General features: G+C 43.5%; 1 protein-coding gene across 2 annotated transcripts in view; it reads left to right on the plus strand.

Moving 5' to 3' along the window:
* The first annotated feature begins 9,401 nt into the window (after positions 1-9,401).
* Positions 9,402-24,922, plus strand: part of Dse (dermatan sulfate epimerase) — a 58,791-nt gene continuing 43,270 nt past the window's right edge. The window contains exon 1 of one of the 2 annotated variants that reach the window (XM_037200511.1): positions 9,402-9,530. The gene's annotated coding sequence lies outside the window, so the exon portion shown is untranslated. Of the gene's footprint in view, positions 9,531-10,440; positions 10,592-24,922 lie in introns of those variants that run through there. The other variant, XM_028874811.2, reaches the window with a different exon arrangement.

Genomic DNA, 24,922 nt, shown 5'->3' on the forward strand with positions numbered 1-24,922 from the left:
TCAATACCATTCTTGTCTACTTTTAAAGTTTTTCTATTTATTTATGTTGTGTGTGAGTACTTTGCCTGCATGTATATCTGTGCATCATTTGCATGCCCAGTCACTAAGGAAGTGGTAAGCCTCTATGTGGGTGTCGGGAATTGAACCTGAATCTGTTGCAAGAACAAGTACTCTTAACCACTCAGGCAACTCTCCAGCCTCAGTACCATTCTTTTTTGTTTGGTTTTGTTTTTTGTTTTTTGTTTTTGAGAGACAGGGTTTCTCTGCGTAGCTTTGCGCCTTTCCTGGAACTCACTTGGTAGCCCAGGCTGGCCTCGAACTCACAGAGATCCGCCTGGCTCTGCCTCCCGAGTGCTGGGATTAAAGGCGTGCGTCACCACCGCCTGGCCTCAGTACCATTCTTAATAACACTCTTCTCACATCAAGATATCAAGTACTTTTTGTTTTAATTCAACAGTTATTACTCTATAATGAGTTTTGAAGTTTGTTTATTTGTTTGGGGGTTATATTTGTTTTTTGTTTGTTTGTTTGTTTGTTTGAGACAGGATTTCTCTATGTAGCCCTGGCTATCCTGGAACTCATTCTGTAGGCCAGGCTGGCCTCACTCAGAGATCTGCCTGCCTCTGCTTTTCCCTTGCTGGGGTTAAAGGTATCCACCACCACCACCTGGCTAAGTTTGAAGTTTTTAAATGGAATTTTCAAAAATGTTTATACACCTTGGAGGAAAAAAATTACACTCACAAATCATAGAGCCTTGTTTCCCAGTGTTATCACTAACATTTTCATGACAATAATACAGTTAAATTCACTGGTCAGGCCGGGTGGTGGTGGTGGCGGCGGCGGCGGCGGCGGCGGCAGCAGCAGCAGCAGCAGCAGCGCACGCCTTTAATCCCAGCACTCAGAGGCAGAGCCAGGTGGGCTACCAAGCGAGTTCCAGGACAAGCTCCAAAACTACACAGAGAAACCCTGTCTCGAAAAAAAGCAAAACAAAACAAAAAACAAAAAAATTCACTGGTCAGAGCTGTGGTAATTTGAAATATCATTTGTTCAAAATTACTGTTGTAAATTCTGGAAGGAATTGTATCATAGAGTCATTCACCCTCTAAAATGAAAAGCCATTTAATAACTACATAACTGAGTAAGAGTTTTACTATTAAGGATGACCCATAATCCCTTTGTTTATATGGTTTAATAAACTCTAAATTTTAAAGATTCTTTGAAAATATCTCATAAGATTCTGGCTTCTTCCAAGTTCTTAATTTTGTCTTGTCCTAAGAAAAGACACTGACCACCAAATAAATCTTTAATGTTTTGCTTTGCTTTATTTTGTTTTTGTTTCGATTTGTTTTTGGAGACAAGGTTTCTCTGTATAGCCCTGGCTGTCCTGGAACTTTCTTTGTAGCCTTGAATTTACATAGATTTGCCAAATACAAATAGACTAGATAGTGTAACTGTAATTCTTGCTTGATAATTGTTTTGTTATATGTAATTTTACTATGTGAAATTTTACTATTTGAAAAAAAAGAAAAGGGGAAGTGCTGTGGATATCACTCTGTGTAAATAAAATGCTGATTGGCCAGTAGCCAGGCAGGAAGTATAGGCAGGACAAGCAGAGAAGAGAATTCTGGGAAGTGGAAGGCTGAGGCAGAGAGACGCTGCCAGCCACCGCCATGAAAAGCGAGATGTAAGGTACTGGTAAGCCATGAGCCACGTGGCAACTTACAGACTAATAGATATGGGTTAATTTAAGATAGAAGAACTAGATAACAAGAAGCCTGCCACAGCCATACAGTTTGTAAGCAATATAAGTCTCTCTGTGTTTACTTGGTTGGGTCTGAGCAACTGTGGGACTGGCAGGTGAGAGAGGTTTGTCCTGACTGTGGGCCAGGCAGGACTGGAGAAAACTTCAGCTATAAATCTACTTCAGAGAAGATACGGGCATTGAAGAAAACTGCATATGGAGTTAACTTTCATTGTGGCAAAAGTTAGCCACTGGGCAGCAAAGTGCCCTCATATCAACTGCTGACAGTATGCTACCCAAAATGGACAAACAGGACACATAACAAAGGACTAATGTTCCTTGCCAAGACAAGAGTGGTTGCCGCTTCAGCAACAGGTGTCCTCTGAGGCCAAGACAATATGGCAGCATTGCTGAAGTGGCCTTTGCAATCTGGAAAAGGTACAGTGCCCCTTTCTTCAAAGGCAGCTGAACAGGCAATGGACCGATGGCTTCTGATGTGCATTGGAACAGTAGCTGAAACAGTTATTCTTGAAAGAGTAGCTAGGCTGAAAGGATTCTAACCTCTCAATAGTAGACTGGCATTTAATAAAAGAGATGAAGCCACCCACAAGCTGAGAAGAATGGGACAAAGTAAGGTCAGTCTTCTGTGTCCCTATTCCACAGGGAAAAAAAAAACAAAACTCTGTCTTATGGGCCTGATGGCTGAAGATGATGCTGTTCCAATACTTGTGCCTCCAACACTATGGAGACCGGGGTACGGACTGGTCCCTGTCATTTATAGAATTGGAAACTGCTTGGTCTACACTCAGATACAATTTATCCTTCTCAGATAGTAGTATGGACAGCTAGGCTAGCTATAACTTTGTCAGCTTGGCAGCATCAGACAACCAGATCTATAGCCAGCTCTCTCTGTCATTCTAGATTTTTTTTTTTAAAGATTCATTTATTTATTATACATACAGTGTTCTGTCTACATGCCAGAAGAGGGCACCAGATCTCACTATCTGGTGAGTCACCATGTGGTTGCTAGGGATTGAACTCAGGACCTCTGGAAGAACAGCCAGTGCTCTTAACCTCTGAGCCACCTCTCCAGCCCCCCATTCTAGATTTTTGGAAGTTGCTTACAATGCACTTGCTGTTTACTTAGATAATATTATATCCTTCTGGGGTCTTATGACTTTGTAGATTTATCCAGACTCGGAGCAGCGTGGTTACAGGTGGTCAGAAAGCCGCAACAGCCTTTAAATCCCAGGACTCGGGAGGCAGAGGCAGGCGGATCTACAGAGTGAGATCCAGGAAAGGCACAAAGCTACACAGAGAAAACCTGTCTCAAAAAACCAAATAAAATAAAAATAAAATAAAAAATAAAGACTAGATAGTTATAATTCTCCTTGGTTATGATAAAAGATAAATTAGATATGAAACTTTAGACTCACAAATATATGATAGGATATTTTCTTTAATTTTGTCAAATACAAATAGACTAGACATTATAACTGTAATTCTTGCTTGATAACTTTTTTGTTATATGTAATCTTACTATGTTGAAGTTAAAGCCTTTCTTTTAAATAGAAAGTAAAGGGGAAATGATGGACGATGCCCTCTGAATGCTATGAATGTGTTGCTCTGATTCATTGATAAATAAAATGCTGATTGGCCAGTAGCCAGGCAGGAAGTATAGATGGGATAAGCAAACAAGGAGAACTGTGGGAAGAGGAAGGCTGAGTTGGGAGACACCAGCCCACTATCCATGGAGCAGCATGTAGTGGCACACAGGTAAAGCCATGGAACACAGAACACGTGGAGACATATAGATTAACAGAAATGGGCTAAGTTTAAGTGTAAGAGCTAGTCAGTAGTTAGTTTGGGCTAATGGCTAAGCAATTTTAATCAACATAAGCCTCTGCATGTTTATTTGGGGGATGCGAGTGGGAGAGATTTGTCCCGACCACTGGCAGGCCGGGACACAGGAAATCTTCCGGCTACACTCAGAGGCTGTCTCTGCACCCCCAACACCCAGTAAACCTCTCACATGGGATATGTTGCATGGTGCAACTTTATGGAGCTCATTGGTTCCAACCTGCCAAGGTACCACCCATCCCTAAATCATTATAGCAACTCTGTTCAAGGGGAAAGGCATCTTTACTTTTGTTTGTTTATTTGTTTTTAATAAATTGCCAAGGAAATCAGAGAACCTTAAAAGGAGACATTATGTGCACTTTCTTGGCCAGTGACAGAGCATGTGGAAGTTGGGGGAGAAAAAGCTTTGCTAAGTGACATGTGGCTTGATTTCTCTCCCCACTTCTACAGTGACCAGAAGCCTCACATGACTCTCCTTTGCCCACAGAGGTTAACCTCACTTCTTTATTAAAAAAAAAAAAAAAAAAAAAAAAAAAAAAAAAAAAAAACTGACTAAAACTAATTCTAGTTCCCTTGGTGAATCTCACTGAGTTCTGAAGTGCTCCTAAGGAATACTGTTTTCCTAGAAGGTTGTAAGTGAGCATTAAAAGTATATTTTAGCATATATTAAAGAATCGGTAGTATTTTCCATTTCCATATAGCCAAACTTAAAAATCACCAAAATAAAAAACCATAAAAAGGAAAATCACAGCCAAGATGTTCTAAGCTTAATGCAAGCTCAACAGGAAAAGAAAAAAAGCTCCAAACTGCCTGGATGTTAAATATTTTGCTAGAGTTTGTTATTTATCATATTTGGACAGTAAAACACAAAGTGGAACACTAACTGTAGGGTGAATTCAAATTTACTACTTCAGCCTATACTGAAATCAAGTAGTGTTTCCCCCCAAATTTCGTGTCCAAAAAAACACTTAGAAAGAAATATATCAGAAAAAGAAAACTCTTCACAATATATAATTATTAACTCAGAACAAAAGTGGCAGAGAAGCATAATCTAGTTATGTTTTTGGTTTAGTTCCAGAGCCTGTTCACAGCAGTTTCTACAGAAGTGTGCTACCTAAACTTTCTGGCCTTTGGAACCATGAGGCTATGGGTACCTCAGACAGTATAATTTGATTGGCACCAGCTACAGCCTGGGCATCAGAAGGTCTAAATGATCTCCAACATGGTCCAAGTTTGGCAAAGTTGGAGGGTTACTGTTATGGAACATGAGCTCTAACTTTGGCCACACATAAGAAAGAACCATCTGGGGCCTTCACATCACATTGGTTACTGAGTTTTATTCTTAAAAGACTTCGCCCAGAATTTCAAAGGGCAAGACTGAACATTGGCATGATTTTGCCACCCTCAGGTGATTCTACTATGTAGCCAGACGTGACAGTTCCAGTATAGATTAATTCCATTATAGGCTACATATTAAGTCTATTATAAATCTATAATGCCAGGGTCAGTCCTTACCACCATCTATTTGAGCACAAAAATCACAGAGCTTGGATTGGAATCCAACCACTAGTTCAAAATTGGCCTGATCTCAACTACTTTTAGCAATGTTGTGAGAGGGGGAGTGGAACTCACCTTGCTTGGATTTAGATGTAGCACCTCCAGCTCCAGGAATGTTCTAGTCTCCACAAGACTAAGGGACACCTTTTGCTAAAAGCCTTAGACCCATCTTATGCTGTGACAATAAACAGCTATGAATGAATTATGACTCCTTGCCTGGAACTCCATATGCAATGGCGTGCTTATTTCTTCAAGAAATGGGACAAGAGTGAATAATATCATAATTCTTCCAGTGAAGAAAAGTGAGATCCAAAGATGCTAAAAGACCTGCTTTCATGAAACCATACAGTCTGGATTTGAGCCCAGTGTTGTTTACCTTCAATGAGTACCATCTTAACTGATGTATGCATTAAGTTTTCATCACTGCATCGAGTGTGGGGCTTGTCACTACTTACCTGAGACTGTATTCTGATCTAATAAACAGACAGCGTACTGGGAAAGATGGGGAAGGACACAGAATGAGAAAGGCAGTCTCCAGCAGAAAAGGGTTTATAATTTAGTAAAGTAAGTAAGTGCAAAACACAAAGAAGTAGGAAGCACAGTTCATCTAGGAAATCACAGTTGCACTTGCACCCTGAAAGGCAGGCTTAGATGCCCTTGCAGCCACATTCTTGGAGGCACATGTACTTAAATTCCTAATAAATGGGTCTCTTCTGGCCTTGCATATCCAGTGTTCTAGTACTCATTTAGAAAAATATGTACTAAATTCCATTCCCTGATGGTGCTGTGAAAACAAAAGGATCATCAAAAGAAGCCTGAGAATAAATTCAGCAGGTGATAGAGTCGGGTAGTGAAGACCGAAGTCGGGCTGTTTTGTGAATAGACTGTAACCGCACCTGACTTTGGGCAGCCAGCAGCCTGAGCATGGACCTGGCCTGAGAACCTTCTGCATGTAAGCCTCCCGTCATCCAGGAAGTTTGTAGATATTATGAGGACTCAATACTATCCATGTGGCTTTATAAATAATGACTAACAGAAACCCTGGCTTCAATCAGCATTCATTTTCTAAATTCCTTACTGATGTCCATAATTCTTTATAGCTCCCAAAAAATCATGTTCAAGAAAAATATGAAATAGTTCTTCTGGTCCCACTAAGTCCTAAGGAAATGATACAGCTAATTTCACACATTTGCTCAGCAAATACCAAAGATGATTTTTTGTCAGAATATCTTCAGTGGCTTAGAATAAACCACAGGTGGTAGAAAATCATCCATTTGAGGAGTTAATTGTGAATGAATGGAGAATTTATTTCCACCGAGTCCAACACTAACCCACAGACTGGGTTTTACCTATATGAGAAGTTGACAGATACCAAGTGGCTTAGTGTGGGCCGAAGCTGGATTTGAAATCAGCAAACCCTAATCGCCAGTGTTCTGAGCTATTTATGTTTTCAGAAGGCTCACTTCCATTTTCTGAATCTCTGTTTCTTCCTTTTGTTTTCCTTGTTCTTGTTTCTGGCCCAGCAGACCCCAGCACTGCAGACTGATTACAGACGACATGGTTATTATTTTCCTAACTGTGCATACAGACCCCAGCACTGCAGAGCTACTACAGATACCTCCTACTAAAGTCACATCTGGGCACTTAGAAAAGGAAGAGGCATGTTGTAGAATATTATTTTAACTATGCAAAGATGTGTTACATTTGTTTCACCTTGCCTGCCTAAAGAGCCTGATTGGTCTCATAAAAAAGCTGAATGTCCAGTAGCTAGTCAGGAGAGAGTTAGGTGGGGCTGGTGGGCAGAGAGAATAATCAGATGAGGAAAAAGAGATAAAAGAGAACAAGAGAGAAAGAGAGGGACATGCCTGGGGCCAGAAGCCAGGCAGCTGCCAGCCAGCCATGGGACAGCAGGAGAAAGAAAAAGACAAGGAAAGAAAGATAGGAAGAAAGAAACGGAGGGAGGGAGGAAGGCAGGCAGGCAAAAAGCCCTGAGGCAAAACAGATGAAGAGAAACAGGTTAAGTTATAAGAGCTAGCAAGAAATGAGCCTAAGCTAAGGCTGAACCTTCATAACTAATATTAAGTCTCAGTATCATAATTGGGGAGCAGATTGGTGGCCCACAAGAAAAAGCTTGGTACATAGGCAACTTAGTAGAATTAACTAGAATTCCCTGAGTAGTCATTTCCTCTTGCTATACCAACAATAGAGCAGACTTCTGATGAAGAAACCACATGCCGTCTTTTGCAGCTGCACCCGAGAGGACAGATCACTTTCCCCGAATTTCTCAACTGGGAGGGTCCTTTTCTGAATCTAAAAGGATGCCGTGGCAATGGCCCATGCTTGATGTCTTTCAACAAGAGAAGAAAATACGAGCAGATAATGTGGGTCATTCCTGATGAAAATACTCGGCAAGAACATTCAAATTCAGTGTCAGTCAGAGATGGAAGATGACAGAGAACTTACATGATGATGTCGAATACAGACCTTCATTACAGTTGGGCGGTAGAACTAACCATTATGTTAGTAGTACCCAGCATGCCACAAATGTAAAGAATAGGCCAAATTTAATACAGTAGAACTCAATAGAATAATATGGCAGTGTTGGACACACTGCAGTGAATGTAGTTTGGAGAAAGCCTGTGGTACCATCAGCTATGGAAAGAAAAAAAAAAAAAAAAAAAAAACCAAACTTCAGTGAATGGTAATAAAGAAGTCAGTGCTCCAAGAATATACTTCAGAACAAAGCCATTATACAACTTTCTACTCTGACTTTAAATGAAATTTTGGATACAGTTCTAGGGATCAGGTTTTAAAAAGGACATCCACTGGACAAAGGAAAGGTGACAGAGATGGGTATGTTCACAGACACATTGAAGCATTCTCCTGTAGAGTCAAGGATAGACATGTTGGGGTGGAGAGTGTGGCTAAGAGTGCACACTGCTCTTGCAGAAGACCCAAGTTCAGCTGCTAGCACCCATGCTGAGCAGTTTATAACCACTCTGTATCCAACTCCAGATGATTTAGTGCCATCTTCTGGCCCCTGTGGCCACCTGCAGTCACATGCATGTACCTACAGGAAGAAAAACCTGTATGTACATAAAAATACAAATAAATCTTTTTTTTTAAAATGTGCCCGATGGACTCCAGAAAGCAGAAATGTAAATGTATTGAGAGGTACCATGGGGTTCTTTGCAAGTCAGTGTCATCCATAGCTAGGTTTCCATAGTTACTACATCAATCAAAGGTAAATGGGGGCTGGCAAGCACATGGCAGTGGGCTGAAGTTGGAAAGTTTCTCCAGTCCTGTCAAACCCCTGCAATCCTGAAGCCCACTTACAAAAAAATCACTCAGAAGCTTATATTAATTATAACTGCTCGGCCATTAGCTCAGGCTTATTACTGACTAGCTCTTACACTTAAATTAACCCATAATTCTTATTTATGTTTAGCCAAGTGGCTTGGTACCTTTTCTGAGTTCTGCCTTGTCACCTTGTTTCCTCTGTGTCTGGCTGACGCTCCTGACTCTGCCCTTCCTCTTTCTGTCTCTCTCTTGTGTTTCTTGGCTGGCTATATCCTGACTCTCCATAGGCCAGAGCGGCTTCTTTATTAACCAATCACAGCAACACATATTCACAGCATACAGAAAGACATCCCACAGCAGCGGGTCCTACTCCCTTTGAAGAACTTTTCATCTTGTTTGCACATATGATCAATGATCTGATTCATCAGTCAGGTATGGGGTTCCATTAGAAAGAATTATTAACATTCTTTAATGATACTAAGATATTAGCTGGGAGAATCAGTGACTACAAGTTAAACGAGATGTTTTTCCTAAAGTCATTTTCCAATTTGAGAGGACAAATGGAAATTAACTCATATACTACAGCTAGGCACGGACACAGTTCATCCTGTTAAAATAAATACCTTAGCTCAGTGCCTGAAACAGAACAAACTTTCAACAAATATTAGCCATTTTATTGCATTTATGAAGGTATTATAATAACTTTATTTTACGGATGAATGACAGACACCAAAGGTGGCTTAGATTTCCAAGGCCCCCAGTAAACCGCAGAATAAAGATTTGAATATTAATTTACAGCTAATAGCAAATTAGCCTGCTCCTTCTCCTCCCCACAGGCCACTTCTAAAATACCAGGAAGTTTATGCAAATCGGTGATTTATCTGAGTTAGCATTTAAAAGCCTAACAGTAGCACTTTTCTTCTTTTCTTTTAAAATCTGTGGTGAGGAAGCTCTCTTGATTGCAAAATCGGTAAGCTTTCCTAGCAGTGTAGTCGACTCTCAGGACTCAAAGCACTTCGTAGCAAAGATGGAGAGAGCCTAACTGAGTAAAACAGCCCATTCTGATGAACCGGTAAGTAACTCCCACACCTGCCAGGCCGTTTCACAGAATCTAGCTCTAGTAGGTTAACTACTTAACTCCGAGGGAGGAGGTCCAACCCTGGACTGGTTAGATAGCCGAGTTTGATGGCTACTTTTCATTGAAAGAATAAACCGAACTTGGGTGCATGAGCGCTCTCTCTCCTCTGTCTATCTCTTTTACACACACACACACACACACACACACACACACACACACACACACACACACACACGAGATAAGATAAAGTTTCCCTTGTGAGCTGCGAACTCCAAAAGGTCTACCCCCAACCCTTTATCTTTGCTGATTAAAATCAGTTCAGCTTGCTGGATTCGGTAGGATTCCCTTTATTTTGCTGCTCCACTCTAGGCGACAACTGCTTCGGATTAGGTGATTCTCCCCCACCCCCCCCACCCCCCCCTCCTTCTCTTTGAGAGTAAAACTGAATTCAGGAAAAGAGGGGGAGGGAGGCAACTGGAGTGTAACTATTTTGGAGCCTGGAGAAGGGATTGGGCACGCGCGTCTGGAGTGGGATTCTTTAAATTCTCAGCTTTCCTCTTCCAGCACTTTACAGACGCATCGGCCCCTCCCCCTGGGCCTCCAAAAGTTATCTTTTCTTTGGGTGCGATTCCAGAGTGGAACCTGGAGCTCACAGGTCACGAGAAACCAGAGCAGCGGGAGCCAAAGCGGCCGGTCAGGGCAGGGTGTGTGGGCGGGAAGGCTGAGCGGCGTTTCGGGACCGCGGAGGAGAGAGCGCGGGCGGAGGTCGAGATCCGGCCGGCTGGGGGTCCTGCTCTCCCCCTCCCCATCGTCGCCTCCCGGGCTCTGCTGACGTTGCGGCTTCCTCCGCCCCAGGCCGAGCCCTGCCGCGGCCTGCCCTCCGCCGACGGTCCCCGCCCCGTCCGCACGGCCGGCGGAGGCTGCAGCGGCGCATCCCGGGCGCGGCGCCCTGGGCTCGGATGGCTCGGCGTGCGCGCTGAGGGCCGGACTCCAGGGGTCCGGAGTCTGGGCGCCCCGCGGGGACGCGGCGAGAAGACGCCCCGGAGGACGGAGCGGTGAGCCTCCCCGGGATCGGGGGAGGACGGAAGGAGGGGATCGGGGCGCGGCGTGGGCGCCGTTCTGGGCCACGCGGGGAGAAGCTTCCCTCCTGTGCGGGACCGGTCCCGGCCGGGCAGCTAGAGCCACGTCCCCCGCTGCGCGCCCATTCCCCGTGGGCTGTGCACCCGGGCCGGCTAGGCTGCCTCCACGGTCTCCCACCCCAGTGCACAGCACCGAGCCCGGCTCCACAGCAGCAAGGGGATCAGGAACAAATAGCGGGGACCGGACGGGGCCCCCCAGACTCCGGGGTTCCCGCGGGATTGGGTGGCACAGCCGCGTGTCCCCCTTCCTTCTCTACACCAAAGATCTAGGGATGGTGGTGGTCGTGTGCGCCCTTGCTGGCTCTGTCTGTGCGACCTCGGGACCCAGAAGCCCGGAAAGCCGGTACTGAGCCACCCCCTACACTCCATCAACACCCCGGGGTGGCTGCGTAACCTCAGCCGGAGGCCGCTTGGGCCGGCCCCGATATGTGTGTGTGTGTGTGTGTGTGTGTGTGTGTGTGTGTGTGTGTGTGTTGCATCTGTGTATGTGCTTGACTTGGGCTGGGGATCGTTGTAAGCGATGCCACATGGGCTTAGAGTCTGCACGGGATGGATCTGAGCTAAGTTGTGACCTGAGAAGTTTCTCATCCCTCCTTTGAGGCAGCGGCGTCCGCTTAGGCCAGCTGGCGTTCATATTGAAACCCAATCCCTTGCTTCCAATGCAAGAAGCCAGCCTCATTTACCTGGAATTCTTTAGGTCAGGAATTGACACGTTGGTTTCTAGGGACTTTCTGGCAGATTCTTGAAAACATTTGGTGTTTATTGCTGCTTAGTCAACGATATAATAAGGAAGGGAAGACCTCACCCTAGAAATATTTTCATTTTCCTTCACGTTACAGATTTCACTTTTAATAACTTTGTTTTCTTTAGTTTTTACATTTTCTTAATAAACAATAGTATTTGTGAGGTGAAATTTAAAAAAAATTATTATCATTTTTAAATTAGGTGTCTGTCTAGGAAGTATGTGCACGTGAGTACGGGTGCCTGCAGAGGTCAGAGGAGGACATCAGATCTGCTGGAATTGGAGTTACAGGCTGTCATGAGCTTCCTAACATGGGTGCTAGGAACTGAACTCTGGTCCTATACAAGAGCAGTACCAGTTCTTGGCCACGGAGCCATCCATCTCTCAACCCCTTATGAGATGAAAATTTGGGGTTAAGTATTTGGTAGAAGATTTCACACTATTCCACTAACGAGGACTACAAAGTGTAATGTGCGTGGAAAAAATAAAACAGGATCATCTGAGTGTTTGCCCATGCATTACTATTTTCCTTTAAAGTCCCTGTACAGACCCTTCCACCCCCTAAACCTGCCTTTTTTTTTTTTTTAAGTATAGTAAAATCTATTTTAGTGAAAAGGGAGAAAAGGTTGGATTTAATATGTGATCTTAGTGATGCCTCAGGATGGGCTTAGCCACACAGTGCTGGTTAGTAGGGCGACAGGCGGGAGTGAATACGTGAGGGAGGGCCCCGGCTTTCTTGGAGTGTCTTTGGCTGTAGAAAGGGCCATGACTAAGCAACCTGGAGCACTTGTGTGTTGGAAGAGTCATTTTACCCCGTGCCTGGGATACGTTAGCAGTTTCAGTTTCAATAACTAAACACGGGCCTACAGGGTACATTTTAATATTCAGACTAAAAAGAAACGGTGAAATTACCCAGTAAAAGAAAATTAAAATAACAACAACAACAAATTACCCTGACAAGGAGAGAAATTGTCAGAAGGATACAATCTAGGTTCTTCACGTGGTGGGGTTTTTAGGCTCTGTTCCTGGTCCTACTGGGTGGAGATTGTTTCACATTTCTCCCTTGAGGTTGGGGCCTGATGGAGAGAGAAAAAAAATACAGGATAAGAGGACAGCTAGGTTTGCCCGGTGAAATCTAAGTCTTAGGGAGCAATACTTGCGTATTCGTCTACTTTAGTATTTAGCAGTAGTTCACAAATAGGCTAATGTGGTTCATTTTAATGAGGTAAGTGGTGTGTCTGGTGCAGAAGGTTGAAGTGAGGTCGTGGAGAACACCTCGGTCATCCCTGGGATGAAGTTCTTAGCTTCACAGAAGTTTCCTACTGCCTCATTATAGAAAATTATTTCAGTCTATGAGACAGTTTAAGACCTGTGAAAATGCATTCTGGAATGGAATAATACTTGTGATAGAATATTTTGCTATTTATTTCTTCTTGGTTCCTCTGTGTTGCATGAGGGAAATCACATAATTCTTGATATTATGATTTTAACAAGTGAAGGAAAAGGAGAGGAATAATTGGGTTAATGCATTGATAATCTTTGTTTTCAAAACAGTCAAAGAAATCAGAGGAAGACTGATCACAGCCTAATTTAAGTTTTTTTTTTTTTTCAGCCATTAGGATATCTCAGTCCTAAACACAGTAAATATTTTAACATGCCTTAGCCGTCCATGGTCCTCAGTGGTGTTTGTGGCTGGCCTTTGGGGGGGAGAACCAGGGTCTATGATGGTGGGAACCTCATCATCGGAAGCTTCATTCCATTCCTGAGAGGGGCTGGGTGTTTGCCATTCTAAAGTGGGGGGAGGCACCTGGAAAGTTTCTCTGACCAGCAGCCCTGTTGAAAGAATGTCTGACACAGGGCAGGACCCTTCCTATTTCTCTCTTTGGTGCCTTGAGAGTGTCTCATATTGGAATTACATTATCTCTTCCTATTGTGATTTGTAGACTAAAAACCCTCTTGAGGTCACTAAATGACTACCAGATGTTGGGACGGCACAGCCCAAGTCTGTGTACCTGTAGTCAGGGGTGGACATGGGAACGGAGCCGGTGTCTAAACCCAGGGTACTCACAAGGGAAATTATCTCCCCATAAAATCCATATGATGAATTAGTGTCAGAGTAGGAAGTAGAGGTCAGAATCCCAGACTCCTGAGACACATTGTATGCAGTTGTTTGCTCTAGGTAGCAAGAATTGGAAATGGATGTTTCCAAAAGGCCTTCTCTACTGTCCCATTCTAAATGGAAATTCTCTTTTACAAATTAGACTTGTTTTTCAAAAACAAATATTTCTATGTGTACAATAAATAAATGTAGCACACAGGCTGTTTCTTGAGGTCCTTTGGTGTTTCAGAGCTCAGTGTTGTTTAGAAGGGTGTTTTGATTAGCTGATGGTGAAATATTTCAGAAATAGAAGTATTGGGCAATTAGGTAAAATTGGGTCATTACTTTAAACTCATCTACAAATTCGTAAGCATTTAGTCAGCTGAAGGACCGGCAATGTTCTTGATAGATCAGGCAGCTACCTGCACACTTAACGTTTTCAAATGGCCTAGCACCCTTGCATTTTGCTCAGAGTATCCTAATTTACATCTTTGCCTAGTGGAGATGGAGCGTGAGGTGGGGTGTGTGTCTTGTCTTCATTTTAGTAGCGTGGAAAAGCTGAAGGTCGGAGACTCAATCTATCATTGTATAGGTGATCTGTGACATACCTTAACTTGAAAGAGACAAACATAAATTGCACACATAATGCCACTTTGTCCTCTGCAACCCCAGATTCACATGACTGGAGGCTCACATTTCAGTTATCTATAGAATTGCTTTATTATATTTTGTAGTTACTGCCCATGAACTGTCGGCTTCCTGAATGCTCACGTACTTCCCAGGCTTCTGCAACTGTTTACAAGATCCTCGCTTGTCCTCCAGCCCTCCTTTTCCATCTCCCCCCCCCCCCCCATCTCAGCTTGGTAAGGACCTCACTTGGAGGCCTCTCCTCGTGCCTGCAGACCCCCAGGCTGCGTTCTCAATTCTCAGGAGCTGGCTTTGGTATCTAACTGGCCTTGCTGTGCTATCAGAAGTGTTGCTAATTGCCATATGGAGACAGGCTGCAGCCTGTTGAAGGGCTGAACTCCAGAATTCTTTTTTTTTTCGGATGCCCACAGCCGTACAAACCTGCCGGAGAAGGCAGATTCTCAGAGTCTGTTAGGGTCAGAGAAGAAAGAGGCTGATTTTAGTTTGGACAGAGAAGAAAAGATGCTGAGGCCATCTGTTTATTTCTTGAATGGAGTCGTTTGTTCAGTTCTTAAGTCAAGAATAACACTGAATTTTAATGTGTGTTAAGATTATCCCTGGGTTTCCTTCTGTGCGTTTCAGTCCTCTTGGAATCATTTAGCAACATGATCTCGGTAGAAATGGGAAGCTGTCCTTAAAGGAACAGAATTTCTATGTTCAGTAGTACGTACAGGCCCTGATAATGAGTTCGATATGCTTTAAGGTTTTGTACTTGAGAATATTTGTTAAGTGAGTCATTATTAGGCGAGTGAAAATCTTGTTATAAAAATGTAACAAATAAATGTGTTACTAGCTGTTTACTTGGGTGCTGGGAAATCTGAACTCAGGTCCTTCTGCTTGTGTGGACATAAGATCATTGTACTAACTGAGCTCTTTCCTCAGTCTCCTCACTAGCTTTAATTATACATATGGCATATCTGTTGTGGGCTATGGGCATCAGCTTTGTCCTAGACAGAGTCAGAAGGAGATTGTCACTCATTAATACATCTGCATCCCCAAACAAACCTTTTGGGGGCTTATTTGTAGAATTAATAGTTACTATCCTTCCCAGTTACTGTGTGGAATATACTAGCTAGTCATATTAAAAATCCCCAGTATTTTAATTAACTAGCAGTCACACTCTTTTAGCAAAGATTGAAAACTTTTGGCATGGTAGTGATGCTGAAGCCGAAGAATTGCCTTGAGTTCTTGGCCTTAGCATATAGTGAGCTCAAAGTCTGCCAGGGCTACATAGTAAGACCTATCTCAAAAGTCAAAACTAAACACAAAGATAAAAGACTTAAAAAAAAAAAAAAAAACCACGAATAGGCAGTTTAGACAGCTATCATATGAATCTTTCTGCTGGAGATAGTCACATCATACACACATACCATAGGGTTGTAAAGTTGTGTTTGTTGATCAAATCAGGTGTTTACATTTCTTTTCATGTGTAAGAACAATAGGTGTTTAACGCAGAAGATACTAATAGTCATGAAGCAGAGTAGCACATATGGAAGAGACTCTGTAGGAAAGCTGAACCAGCGTTTGATAAATCCTAAAAAGGATTTGTGAAGAAATTGTGCTCACCAGTTTGTATATCTGTAATATTTCCTTGATGAAATTGCAGGTGATGGTACTGTTCCCTCTTGCTGCGGCTGCTCCGTGTTTTTTATTTAATAAGACCATTTAGAAATTCGTCTGACGTGAGGATATTTGCGGACAACTCCTGCCTCAGTAAACACAGCAATGTCGGAGTAACTGAGTGACGTGGCAGAGTCCGTGTCTAGATTGGGGCATAGAGAGGGATGCTGCATTTCTAAGACTACTTATATCCAGAGGTTGCCACGGACAAGAAACCCAAGAGTATAAGTCACTGATGTAGGTCAAAAATAGCCTGTGCCTAGCTTCACCCCAAACTGACACACACCAGACTGCAGTGAAATCAGATGCCAGTGGGTGCTGACCCTCGGCCAGTGCTGACTGTACAGGCTGCCTTTATTGTCTGACTGTCTCTGCTAGACTGATAGCAGTAGATTTCTAGAATTCTACACATTCTTGGGGAACCTTCCTTTTAGCAGGTTAGTAGTGACATCACTGCAGGAGATGGAAAGGGGGTTCCTTTCTCCAGCCCCAGGGACAATCAGGCAGGGCCAGCTGCAATCACCTGCTGTGTTTCTACTCTGAAGGGATGAGATGGGGCAGGCGGGAAGGAAAATGGAGTCTGAAAGGGAAAACTGAGCAGCTGTTTTCCATTTTCCCTAGGAAAGAGAAGGGGAAACACTCCAGCTACAACCTGAGGCGAGTAAGAGGGGTTTCTGCTGACCACAGCAAGGCTTTCTTGGTGTTTTTATCCTTCAGGATGATTTCTGGAGGCCTTTGAGTTCTCTGGAAAGGTTTACATCTTGAAAAGATGTGTGCTGTGGTGCTCTGGGGCTGTGACTTCTGCTCGTCTGAACTTGGAAATCAGAAAATAAAAATGATTCGTTTATAGGAATGTAAAAGAAGTGGTCAGTTTTACTATTTTATGTGAAAGTTGCCCCTGCAGTGGTTCCTTAGCATTTTCACTAGAGCCCAGTATTAACTGGATGGTTAAATTAATTCTGATTATGTGAGGGTTCTCGAACCTTCATTTGAGGCAGCTACTACAGACTCTTCTGCTTTATTATCTTCCTCAGAGAGCCAAAATTTTCTTCCTACTTAAAAGAAGTTACAGTAACATTTTATTAACATTAACTTGGTAGACACATCGCATAATTACTTCAACAGTCAAATTGTCCAGCTTATCCATCCTTATCATATTATACCTCAGCTGTCTTTAATTTTTTTTTTTTTCAGTCATCTTTTGTTTTCTTTTGTCTTTGATGGTTGTTGAGTTTTAATAGGTAGAATTTCATTCATGTAGCCCAAGCTGGCCTGGAACTTGTGTAGCAGAGAATGACCTGGAACTTCTGAGCTTCTCGCTCCAGCTCCCACGTGCTAGGGTTCTAGGCACATGCAGCCCACCATGTCCAGTTTGTCCACACTTTTGCTGTGGTAGGCTCAGACTGACAGAGGGAAAGAATCTCAGTGGCCACACGACCATGTGGGGCCTTCAACATTCTCGTGGTCACATTAGGGAGGGTGCCAATGCCAAAAAGAGTTCTGGAAATTTCACACAGGAATGTTCTTTTAAGGCCGGAAGAGGGGGTCAGATCCTCCAGAACTGGAGTTACAGGTACAGATGGTTGTGAGCTGCCATGTGCTTTTGGGAATCGAACCCAGGTCTTCTAGAAAAGCAGCCAGTGCTCTTACCCTGAGCCCTCTCTCTAGAGCCCATAGAAATGTTCTTACAGTGGTATTTATGATTAAAAACAACAAACAAAAACCCAATAATATAGTTTTTAGGAACAATGTGAATTTTTTCATCTTGTTTAAGAAGATAATTTCAAAAATATTGATTCCATGGCTTCCGGGTGGTACTTTAGTTAAGATGTGATTTTTATGAGTGTGTGTGTATGTGTGTGTGTGTGTGTGTGTGTGTGTATGTGTGTGTGTGTGTGTGTGTGTGTGTGTGTGTGTGTTTCCTACAAAAAGTGAAAAATATGCTGTCAGCTGAGATGAGCCCAGTTTGGGGGTGCCAGTGGGTAGAGAAGGTCTGTGTCTTAGACAGCTGCTGTAAGTGCTCACACTCTGTTAGAGCCTCTACTTCTACATTTCCCTTCTCCAGGGATATTGATTCGTGGAATCACCGAAGACCCTCAGTTATCTTACTTCAGAGTGTCTTCTTTTGGCTTCTCTAGCTTTATTTATTTATTTATTTTTGTCTTTCTCTGTTTACCTGATGTCTTCCAGAATTTAAAGTGTGTTCCCAAGAGAATCCAGACCGTCTAAGGACTGAGCTGTCAATTTTATTCAACCATCTAGATTATTCTTTCTTATACACTAGTTTGAAAGGCCAAGATCTGCCTCCCCGACCCTGGGAAATTAATGTTATTAGGGCCACATTCTGATCCATTTGTTATGTTTAGATCCTAAAGCTTTTCATCATGGAAATTTGTGGATTTAATGTGATTTGCATAGAATTATTATGCAGATGTAATGAAAAGTAGCTGAGTGTCTGTTCTGGGAGTTTTAAAAGTACAGTTTCATTTCAACATGTTAAATTTCATTTTGGAAGTTTGAGATCATTGGACCTCTTCCAGTATCTCTTTGTTGGGAAAAGTGTGTATGCTGGTAAGTATTTACGATACTGAATTGCCCTGGAGTGACAAGCCTGTGGCCTTCAGTGCTGCTGGGCCGGCAGTGTTGGAAGGAGGTTATAAAGTAATCCTTCTTTGTGTGCCTACATTTTTTTAATTCTCTGTAATTAGTAAAGTCACTCACTGTTGGTTCAGTGACTGCACATTTTAGAAGAGACGGATCTGTGTTATCTGGGAAAGAACACTTTGGTGTCTAACTCTGCCCAGTGCACTTTTGAACTTGGAGAATCAGATCGGAGGGACTTAGTCCTTACGCAAGTGTTTGCCAGGTACTTTTGTGTTGGAGGGCATGTCTGGGTGGCAGGAACAGGGGAGGCATGCAAAAGAGATACGATGCGGCTTTTGGCCTTGGGGAATTTCAAATCTGCTCGGCAGAGACTGACTCTGAAGCTTAATGAGATCAACTAAACACTGAGCTGAACCCCAGGACCACAGGAAGGGAGAGACGGGGAAGATGACAGGGCAGAGGGAAAACAGCTGTGAAGGGATAAGGACTTGGGCCCGGGTTTACGCAATAAAAGGAGGGGGTAGGACACCATTGCTGGCGGGTAGGCTGAGGAGCAAAGGTACAGGAAGAGGACGAGCGGAAATAGAGTGGTTGAGTTGCAGCTGATTATCTCCCTGTATGTCTCCCTTCCCTTCACGTGCTTTCCACTGTTTCCATGCATGTGGTGTGTGTGTGTGTGTGTGTGTGTGTGTGTGTGTGTGTGTGTGATATGTGTATGTGTGTACATGTGTGCCCCCTAGTGTGCATATGGAGGTCGGAATGCATACAGCTTCAGGCGTGGTCCCACTTTGTTTGAAACCACGTCTCTTCTTTGCTGTTTGCTACTGCATCTGCCTGGAATTCTCCTGGCTCCAACTCCCATCTTGCCACAGGAGCCCTGGGGATGTAGATGTCTGCTACATGCCTGGCTTTTTACGTGCTACAGACTCAGGACCTCCAACTTGTACCCCAAGACCGTTGAGCCATTTTCCCAGCCCTGCCACATGGACTTTTGGAAGGCTGGTACCTCACGTTCCTTGGGAATCCACAGGGGACCAAGGTACAATGTGAGGAGGAGAGATAATTACAGATGTGAAAATACTCAATATGCATGTAATTAGTCATCAATGTAGAGCGGAGACGGGTAAATCTGTGTGCATTCTTACTACCCCCTTTTAAGGCCCAGTCAGATAGCACTTCCTCAGTGTGTCCATCCTTCTTTCCTCACCCCCACAGAGTGCCAGTGTCTGTCTGTCTCCTGCTTGCCTGGACCTGCACCATTCTCCACACAGCCATAGATAGCCATGCCACGAAGGGCCTTGGGGTAGAGGGGTGGGCCCCATTTCCTGCAAGGGTCTTGTGTCTTTCTGCTTTTCAGTGTGGCGCGATCTGTGACTTCTTTCTATTTGAGGTTGGAGATCACGGTAACGTCTTAGCAAGGGCTTCTACTGCTGTGACAAAGATACCACGGCCGAAAAGCAGCTTGGGGAGGAAAGGGTTTATTTTCTCTTGCAGCTCGTAGTCTGTCATCATCCAGGGAAGTCAGGGCAGGAGGCAGGAGCTGATGCAGAGGCCCATGGAAGGGTGCTGCTTACTGGCCCGCTCCTCATGGGGCTTGCTCAGCTTGCTTTCTTATAGCACCCAGGACTACCAACCCAAGGGTGGCATTGCCCACAGTGAACTGGGCCCTCCCCCATCAATCATCAATCAAGACATGCTTGCACACAGGTCAATCTGGTAGAACATATTCTTAATTGAGGTTCCTTTTCTTTAAAAATAAATAAATAAATAAATAAATAACTAGCTGTGTCAGGTTGACGTAGAACTAGCCAGCACGGATGGCGAGATCAATTTATAGCTATTACACATGTACTGGATACTCTGATACCTCACTGTCTACTTTATAGGCGACAGAGGGAGAGATGATTGCTTTTGGAAAGGGGCAAAATGTGTCGGTGGTAAGAGTTTACTAAGGGGCCAGTCGGAGGTGAATGAGCAGGTGGGTCTGAAGCTGAGCAGTAAGAGAAATTGCCTCCTAGCTTATGCTTAAGGATTGCGGCTCCTTGAGCCACCGAGGGAGCTAGAAATATTCCTCAAACAATACAAGTGACTAGTGAAGATTATTGAAACTACGTAGACAGGTGGCAATTTCAAATGATGAAGTGCAAGGGACGCTCCCAGAGTCACTTAGAAAACCAAAGTGTCCTCATGGATAGAAGTGGCCGGTTCCAGCTTGCTTGTGGATTGGGAGAATGTGACAACTTATCTTTCCTGCGAGATTAGGATAGGGAATGGGTGTCACTGGAGGAGTCAGGTACTTGAAAAAAGTGTCCATTTGAAAGGAGCCTAATGGCCATTTGTCCATTTCCCTCTCCCCATTGAACGGAGGCAGTTAGTTATCTAACCTCCGTCTACCCTGGAGACCGGACATGAGAAGAAAATTTGAAAAGGAGTCTTCTCCAACACAGGCCAAGAGAATCTCACCAGGTTTGATCAAAAGAAGTAGCTTAGCTGGGGGAAGCCAGCTGTGAGTAGAAATGGGATCTCAGTGGTAAGGAGAGCGTGGAAGTTTGGGTAGAAAAGTTTACGGAAGAGATTAGGGTCAGGAGGGACACATAATGAATGGTGCTAACATTGTCAGAACAAGATGCTAAAGACGTCACTAAGGACAGCTGGCTCAGCGAGATGCGGGGGACACAGGCTCCACGTCCAACATTCCTGACCTTGTGCACAGCCACAGCCACAAATATTCTGCATGTGGCTGTTCCAGCTCTGAGTTGTCAGTGTCTCCTCCTCTTCCCTTTCCCTTGGCCCTCTCTCTAGTCAGAACTTTCTGGTAACTACCCGCTATATGCCGTCATCGCTGTGGGAACCTTGCTCATACTATCACACATCTTTCTTACAGCCCTGTGGCATGTACGTGTTTATCCCTGCCTTACAGACACGGAACTAAGCTGGAATACGTCTGTGGGAGCACGTTTTTATCCTGTACATCTAGGTTATTCATTCATCCCTTCTACATCCCTTTGTTGCCTCAAAACGTGTTTCCCAATAGTAACTTTGCTATAAATATCACAATAGCTTTCTTTGCACAATCTAACGGCAAGACAGAAGACATGGTAGAGAGTATGAATTTTCTAGATGAGAAAGCTTCCTTAATTTAAACCTTAAAAATAGTAATGCTAATAAAGCCTCTATACCAAACAGTTAAAAAAAAAAAGGTAATTATCACTGGAAATAGGGTTAAAGAGACTGACTTTAAATTTCAAAATAGAATGATGTAAAGAAAAGCATTTATGCCAAAAATTCATCCAGCAGAGAGCCCTTTGAGAGGCATTAGAGCTATGTCCTAGGCCAGGTGTTTTAGTGTTTTTTTTTTTTTTTAAATAGACCCAAGGAGACTCGTGAAACCCTCTGTAGGATGTGGTGAAACAGGGGCATTCTGGAAGTGCTCTGTGATCGTGAGCACACCAGACTTGGTGGTGGTGGCATGGAGAGACTTATGGTAAAGCTAGTCAGTCACAAGGCAGCGTGGGACCTGACTTAGGGGGACTCTTGGTAAGACGCGGCGTGAATGCAGTTCTAGTAAAGTGTGGTGATGACGCCGAGTAGCCTGGAGATTCCAGCATTATGGTACATTTTACCCCCAAATGGTTTGTTTTGATAGTTGAAGAAAGATTTTTATTGCTTCTTCCTCTAGAGTTCTATTTAGGTAGCTGTGGAGTTATATAAATAGTTATCTCTGAGTATTTAAAGGCTTACATCTTGACACATCAATTAAATTCGTCCATTCAGTAAATCCTTGCTGAGTGCTTCCTAAATGTTAAACATTCTCTCCCCCAATTCCAGTCATGCTGGTCTCCTTGTTGTCTCTGACATACCCCCCGCCCCATGATATTCTAATAACACGTGAAGATGCCCTGGGAGGGTTTCCAGTAGTGCAGGGCTTGATCTGAATTGTGATTGGCCAGGATCACTCCAGCATCTATGTTGAGAACAACCATGGGAGAAAAGAATTAAAGCCTGGGTGACTGTTTTTTTAAAGCCGTTGCAGGTAAAGCATGGTATGGGCCGGGCTATTAAGCAGTGTTCAAAGTGGGTAGAAAGAGCCAACATTTGCTGACAGTTTAGTTACAAAAAGAAAGGAATGAACTGGGAGAAAGGGAGTTTGGCCTGATTCCCAGCGGGATTGGTTGGAATAGGAGATGGGGTGGGTGAGCAGGCAGTTCTGTATCTTTGGGTTAATTGCATGGATGTACCATTGTTTTACAAACTGAGTCTGTGGTATTTTGAGGTTGATTATGATTCATAGGAGCATGTTTACAAAGTGCCCAGGGAATTTTGAGGTCAGAGAATGATAATCTGGGAGAAAAAAAAACCTGAAAATAAAGAATAAGTACATGTAAAGATATTTAAGAATGTAAAAAGGCAGCAGAAGAGGCAAATTTATTATTGATAACTATTTGAGGACCAGGAATAAAAAAGAAAAAAAAAAAAAAAACAAAACCAGAGGCTTGCTTGAGATGGCCGAGAGGACAAAGGTGCTTGCTTCCAAACCTGACCATCTGGGACCCACACGCTGGAAGGAGAGAACTGATTCCCCCAGGGTATCCTCTGACTTCCACACCTACATTGTGGTAGGTGTGTGTTCCCCTCATAAACAAATATATATCAATAAAGAAACTTTAAATTTTCCAACCACCAAGTATTGAGGCAAGATGCTCATCATTCTAGTGTGAATGTAAATGAGTCCACCAAAGGGGTAAAAAAGACCAGGATGTGATTTGGAAGACCCTGTGGCACCATTCAGTTCAGTGGCTTTTAAGATGGACGATGAATTTATTATCATCACAGTTTGGTTGAGTATAACCAATAGGTAGAGGTAATGGGGCAGAGGGAAAGGCATACGATGCAGATTCCCAGAGAAACCAGGGACAAGCTTCCAGGTGTCCTCTCCACTGTGGGACAATGTGCAGTGTTGCTGGCTCCTGAGCCTTGTTGCCTAGGGTTCTTACTGGACTCAAGCCATCCAAGCATGCAACACCTGCATGCTGACGCCAGCTACTCAGACTCCACCCCCCCCACCCACCCTTGCAGCGCAGATAACTGATTAAACTGGTGTCATTAGACCACTAACCCTATGCAAAAACAAACCTGATTATCAGGGAAACTAATCCAGGATCACAGAGCTGTCTCCCATGGGCTGCTTGCTCCCAGGGCAGGCCTGAAGTCTGGCTTCCTTCCTGATTGTGAGAGGTTTGAGCAGCTCAGAGGCCTGGAGAGTTAATCCAGTCTCCTAGGCCATTTCTTTTTTTAGAGGATAAACTGGCAGACTCCAATCCTAGGAGAGATACAGACATGCATTCCCCAGTTTTATGTCACTTCAAGACATATGTAGCAAAATTCATCAGTGAACCAGAGATTATACAAGAGAGGTTAGATGTGTTTCAGAACATTTCCCCTGAAAATCGGCAGTAGACTATGACTCATCCGTAGAATTTTGCAAATTCTAGTCTAGAAGAAGAGAACACTGACCTGCCAATGTGTGTGGCTTTGGCTGGATTCAGGGAAGAGGCCAGAAGACGGAACTCTAGTCTGGAAGTTGGTGGTTAGTCCTAGAACGGAGTCAGTCTCCAGCAGGAACCAGCAGGAATCTGTGTTGACAAAGTGGAACATTGGTGAGTGTAAAACTGGGTGCAGAAGACCCAAGAAAGGAATGCATTGAGGGGGATTTCAAATAACTAGAGTGAGAAAGTGTAGTAAATGAGTTTGTTTTGAATGGAGGATGAACTTAGTTTTAGCTAAGGTGTGCTCTCATTGACAGGAAGTGGAAAATGTATTTTCATTAAATATCATGTCACACACACACACACACACACCCTCTCTTTGAGACAGAGGTCCTCCTGTGTCTATATCTGACTGGGACTGCTGTTTCCTCATGTAAGGTCTTGTTCTATATAGGCACATACATTTCAGCGATCTTTTTCTATAAGTTATGTTTGATGAACTAGCATTAGATTTGAAAACTTCTTTTCCCCCTAGGTATATTTAGTTATTAGAATATGTTGCCCCACAGCTGTCAACATGCAGTTGAACAGGAAACACTGTCTCGGAATCCAATGCTTTATATCTGTCAAAATATTTAGTTGTCAGGGCCTTGAAGAAACTGAAGGTTTTTTTAATAAACAATGCACTGGACCTATTTTGGGAGTACAGTTCTCTGAGTTCTGCGAATGCTCATTTCCTCGTGGGGTCACAGTGGACTTCCTCCAGTTGTGCTGACTTTGGTATTCTCCTCAAGATGATAATGGTGGCTGCTAGCCCTCACTGAGCACTTGCTGAATCCTGCACATCCTCTTAATGCCTCAAACACATTAGCCAATTAAAGCTTCACGGAAACCCTGTGGGCAAATGCCACTATTTTAAACAGGAGCAGAGCTAAGGTGATGTTATGATTCAAACCCAGAAGTCTCTCTAACTTGGACCCTCCTCAGCCACTCTGACTTAGGACTTGCTT

This window comes from Peromyscus leucopus, chromosome 8a, assembly GCF_004664715.2.
Source record: "Peromyscus leucopus breed LL Stock chromosome 8a, UCI_PerLeu_2.1, whole genome shotgun sequence".
NCBI lineage: Eukaryota > Metazoa > Chordata > Mammalia > Rodentia > Cricetidae > Peromyscus > Peromyscus leucopus.